Below are 5,751 nucleotides of genomic sequence, written 5' to 3'. Positions count from 1 at the left end.
GCTACACCTCGCTTCCAGTTCTTTCACTATGTTGCCATCCTGTGAGAATATGCATCCTAAGTAATTGAAACCGTCCACTTGTTCTAACTTTGTTCCTCCTATTTGGCACTCAATACGTTTATATCTCTTTCCCACTGACATTACTTTCGTTTTGGAGATGCTAATCTTCATACCATAGTTCCAGAATGAGATTTTCACTCTACAGCGGAGTGTGCGCTTATATGAAACTTCCTGGAAGATTAAAACTGTGTGCCCGACCGAGACTCGAACTCGGGACCTTTGCCTTTCACGGGCAAGTGCTCTACCAACTGAGCTACCGAAGCACGACTCACGCCCGGTTCTCACAGCTTTACTTCTGCCAGTACCTCGTCTCCTACCTTCCAAACTTTACAGAAGCTCTCTTGCGAGCCTTGCAGAACTAGCACTCCTGAAAGAAAGGATATTGCGGAGACATGGCTTAGCCACAGCCTGGGGGATGTTTCCAGAATGAGATTTTCACTCTGCAGCGGAGTGTGCGCTGATATGAAACTTCCTGGCAGATTAAAACTGTGTGCCCGACCGAGACTCGAACTCGGGACCTTTGCCTTTCGCAGGAGAGCTTCTGTAAAGTTTGGAAGGTAGGAGACGAGGTACTGGCAGAAGTAAAGCTGTGAGAACCGGGCGTGAGTCGTGCTTCGGTAGCTCAGTTGGTAGAGCACTTGCCCGCGAAAGGCAAAGGTCCCGAGTTCGAGTCTCGGTCGGGCACACAGTTTTAATCTGCCAGGAAGTTTCATACCATAGTCCTTACATGTCTGATCTAGCTCTGAAATACTACTTTGCAAACTTTCAATCGAATCTGCCATCGCAACTAAGTCATCCGCATATGCGAGACAGCTTATTTTGTGTTCACATATCTTAATCTCACCCAGCCAGTCTATTGTTTTCAACATATGATCCATAAATAATATGAACAACAGTGGAGACATGTTGCAGCCTTGTCTTACCCCTGAAACTACTCTGAACCATGAACTCAATTTACCGCATTGTCAATGGTCCAAAAATTGCTTTCAACAAAATGAAACGTTTTTCACTGATGAGACGTGGTTTCATTTATCCGGGTACATGAACTCGTAAAATTCTCATGTGTGGAGTACTGCAAATCCACTGAGCATTCACAAAGAACCACTTCATTTCGTGAAAATAGGAATTTGGATTGCATTTTATAGACGTCGGATTGTGGGCCCCACGTTTTTGAACGAAACAATAAACGCACAACGATACTGCAGTGATATTCTGCACCCATTCATAGGAGAACTCGTGTTAAGTGAAATACTGAACGGTTATTTTCAACAAGATGGTGCAACCGCGCATACAGCTCGCGTTTCAATGTCACTGCTTGCTGATGTTTTTGGTGATCCCATAATTTCACAGGGACTTTGGCCTCCACGATCGCCTGACCTAACACCACTTGACATTTTCTTCTGGGGTGAAGCGAAAGCAACTGTCTATAAAAACCGTGCAAAATCCATCGATGAATTGAAAACTGCGATATCCACTTTCACTGTTTCTGTTACAGAAGAAATGTTACAGTTTGAGTTTGGAAACATGATTAGACGAATTGAATTGTGTATTCAACAACAGGGGTGACGCTTTCAACATTTAATGTGAATATTTGTAAGTAAAAATGAATATTCAAAAAATTAATAACTTGTATTTCACTGAGTTTCATTTCGGTATATCCACTGCGGCAAACGGCACGCGCGGCTAACAAACATACGGCACTGCGGAGAGACTTTTTGAACACCACATATGATCTTACGCTAAAAGTTTAACACAATAAAACAAGAAACATTTAGAAACAGCGAGTTTGGCTTAAGGCAGTTTGACAGATGACGGATTTCATTGATCCAGTGTTTGAGAATGAGAGTAGTTAGCCATTTCTAATAAACTTAAAACACAAAATCAAACATTTATGAAATTTATTCACGGTGACAGTCCCAACAAAACGATGAAAGGAACTAAGTTTATCGCTTGCTGCATTTTTGCTGCTCTTGCAGTAAAATGTCAACATCAGACATGTTCTTATTTGTTTTTACTACCGACTATGTTCGCAACACAGTTAGCAGACGAAACCAATGTATACCACTGAATGCACCTGCCAAATTATATAACTGCATCGTAACATAGATCAGGAAGTATAAGGTTATAAATATTGAGATGCGTGAAAGATTCGCTTTTGATTATAAATGGAGCGCAAATTACCACACTATATCTATTCATTGTTTCATAACGAGAGCGCTTATCGACTACCTACAAACTTCAAGCATAACTTTAAGCCTGTTCTACACTTTTTCTCGCTCACACGTTGAACGTCAGATATTTAATACAGTAACTCACTTGTAAATTAATAAGATGATTTTGTTTGTAACAACCAAAATTACCATCCTGGATCCCTCCTCTGCACGGCCGCCCATCTTACGCCGCCTTTATACAACATCGGGGGTTACGTCTTGCGATCGGAGCGTTCTATACCAGTCCCGTCGAGAGTCTTCATGCTGAAGTCGGTGAATTGCCACTCACCTACCGGCGCGATATACTGCTTTGTCGGTATGCCTGTCGGCTACTGTCAATGCCCGACCACCCGTCTTATCGTTCCTTTTTTGATGACTCTCTCGACAGTCAATACGGGTTGTATGTGTCTGCCCTGCTACCCCCTGGAGTTCGCTTTCGTCGCCTCCTTCAACACCTTGATTTTTCACTTCCTGCAACCTTTCGAGTGGGCGAGAGCCACACGCCACCTTGGCTCCAGGCACAGGTTCGCGTTCACCTTGACCTCAGCTGGCTCCCAAAGGAGGTTACCCCCGGTTCGGTACACCGCTCGCGGTTTGTCGAACTTTGTTCGAAGTTCATTAATACGATCTTCATTTATACAGATGGCTCTAAGACCAATGACGGTGTCGGGTGTTCTTTTATTGTCGGGGCATACAGTTTCAAATACCGGCTCCATGGCCACTGTTCGGTCTTCACAGCTGAGCTATGTGCCCTCTACCAGGCTGTTCTTCACATCCACTGCCACCGACATTCTGCTTATGTCATCTTGTCTGATTCTCTGAGCGCCATCCAGAGCCTCAGTGATCCGTGTCCGGTTCACCCTTTCGTGCACCGGATCCAACGCTCTCTTCAGCAGCTGGCGGACGACGGTTCTCCGGTTACCTTTATGTGGGTTCCTGGCCATGTCAGTATCCCTGGGAACGTAGCTGCAGATGGCGCGGCCAAGGCTGCGGTCCTCCAGCCTCGGACAGCTTCTTGTTGTGTACCTTCATCTGATTTTAGCAGGGTCATTTGTCAGCGCATTTGATCGCTGTGGCATGTTGATTGGTCTACACTTACTGAAAACAAGCTTCGGGCCTTGAAACCTCTCCCCACGGCTTGGACGACCTTCTCGGCGGGAGGAGGTCGTTTTGGACGGTTACGGTTTGGGCACTGCCGGTTCAGCCATCGCCATCTGCTGACGGCTGCGCCGGCGCCGTTCTGCTCATGTAGGCAATTGCCGACGGTACGCCACATTTTAACGTTCTGTTCGCATTGATCTTGGCCTGCCTGCCATGTACTCTGGATGACATTTTAGCGGATGACCCAGGAGCAGCTGCTCGCGTTCTTAGTTTTATCCACTTGACAAACCTGTCTAAGGACATTCGATTATGCTGTTTTCTTTTAATCCTTTGCCTGTTCATGTGTTGTCTGTTTTAGTTGCTGTTTTAACCTTGTGCCTCGCAGTGGATTCATAACTTAGTATAGGCGCTAATGACCACTGTAGTTGTGCGCCCTAAAACCACAAAAAAAAGTTCCCATGTGAGTGCAGCAGGATGTCTCCCATTGCATGATACTGCTCCCACAAACCTGCGTCGTTGGCACGGTGCACATTTCTAACCGCCGTTCGCGTGGATAACGGCTTTTGTCGAGCCGACCATCGACCAAGTGTGGCTGAAACGAAAGGCACGCGTTTTAGCTCACGCAGGCTGGCGTGAGGTCTGGAACAAGACAAGGAATTTAGACTTTGGACAAACGGACGTAGCAGCTGGAATACTTAACTTTAATCCATTAATGATCAGCGTCGCTCTTGACTGTACATGACTCAGTATCAATAATAATTGGTAATGGCGGCTTGCTAGGTCGTAGCAATTGCTAACTATCGTCTCGACAATTGACAGCGTATTTTCTCAGTGAACTATCGCTAGCAAAGTCGGTTGTCCAACTGGGGCGAGTGCTAGAAAGTCTCTCTAGACCTGCCGTGTAGCGGCGCTCGGTCTACAATCACTGATAGTAGCGACACGCGGGTCCGACGTATACTAACGGACCGCGGCCGATTTAAAGGCTACCACCTAGCAAGTGTGGTGTCTGGCGGTGACACCACAATCGCACATTGGAAGCGTGTATTCGTCGTCGCCATACTGGCGTATCACCCGGCGTGACGGTATGGGGTGCCAATGGTTAGACGTCTCGGTCACCTCTTGTTCGCACTGACGGCACTTTGAACAGTGGACGTTACATTTCAGATGTGTTACGACCCGTGGCACTATCCTTCATTTGATCCCTGTGAAACCCTACATTTCAGCAGGATAATGCACGAGCGCATGTTGCAGGTCCGGTACGGGCCTTTCTGGATACAGAAAATGTTCTACTGCTACGCTGGCCAGCACATTCTCCAGATTTCTCACCAACTGGAAACGTCTGGTCAATGGTGGCCGAGAAACCGGCTCGTCACAATGCACCAGTCACTACTCTAGATGAAGTGTGGTATCGTGTTGAAGCTGCATGGGCAGCTGTACCTGTACACGCCATCCCAGCTCTGTTTGACTCAATGCCCAAGCGTATCAAGGCCGTTATTACGGCCAGAGATGGTTCAAAAAATGGTTCAAATGGCTCTGAGCACTATGGGACTCAACTGCTGAGGTCATTAGTCCCCTAGAACTTAGAACTAGTTAAACCCAACTAACCTAAGGACATCACAAACATCCATGCCCGAGGCAGGATTCGAACCTGCGACCGTAGCGGTCTTGCGGTTCCAGACTGCAGCGCCTTTAACCGCACGGCCACTTCGGCCGGCCCGGAGATGGTTGTTCTGGGTACTGATTTCTCAGGATCTATGCCCCCAAATTGCGTGAAAATTTAATCACATGTCAGTTATAGTGTAATATATTTGTCCAATGAATACCCGTTATCATCTGCATTTATTTTTGGTATAGCAGTTTTAATGGCCAGTAGTGTATTTACAAACGCAGACACGTACGAAAACCTTACGAGACGTAATGGCTCGCTATACAGTTCTCTCGCCCTCTGAATGGGACACCAGTGCCCACGGTTTCCGGGCAGCTGGGGAGTGCGGGGAACCCCCGCGGGCCGGTATCGACCGCGGCGGCCAGAGGCCATGGAGTGGCCGGCGTCGACCGGGCCTTTGTGCGGCCGCTGCCGCCGCCGCCCCATTAGCCGGCCATTGCTCCGCGTACACAGGCAGGCAGGCCCGTGCTGCGGGCCCGCATCGCGGCCCCTGCCTGCTGATAGCTGACCGCCCCCCGTTATCAGCTGTACCACCCCGTGACAGGCGCAGCGCGCTGCTGGGAACCGTGACGATGCGAGAGGTTCCCTCTGATATTACTCTCTCCGTACGTGGATATGTCGGCATAAAATTTTAGTATACAGGGTGGTCCACTGATCGTGACCAGGCCAAATATCTCACGTACTAAGCGTCAAACGAAATAACTACAAAGAACG

At 47.7% G+C, this 5,751-nt stretch overlaps 1 non-coding gene across 1 annotated transcript; it reads right to left on the bottom strand.

Moving 5' to 3' along the window:
* Positions 1-249: 249 nt before the first annotated feature.
* Trnas-uga (transfer RNA serine (anticodon UGA)) lies at positions 250-324 on the bottom strand. Its single transcript has one exon. It is a non-coding gene; the product is annotated as a tRNA-Ser (tRNA).
* Positions 325-5,751: the final 5,427 nt, after the last annotated feature.

The sequence above is a fragment of the Schistocerca serialis genome, chromosome 10 (assembly GCF_023864345.2).
Source record: "Schistocerca serialis cubense isolate TAMUIC-IGC-003099 chromosome 10, iqSchSeri2.2, whole genome shotgun sequence".
NCBI lineage: Eukaryota > Metazoa > Arthropoda > Insecta > Orthoptera > Acrididae > Schistocerca > Schistocerca serialis.
The sequence above is the reverse complement of the archived record's forward strand: the minus strand, read 5'-3'. Positions and strand labels throughout refer to the sequence as shown.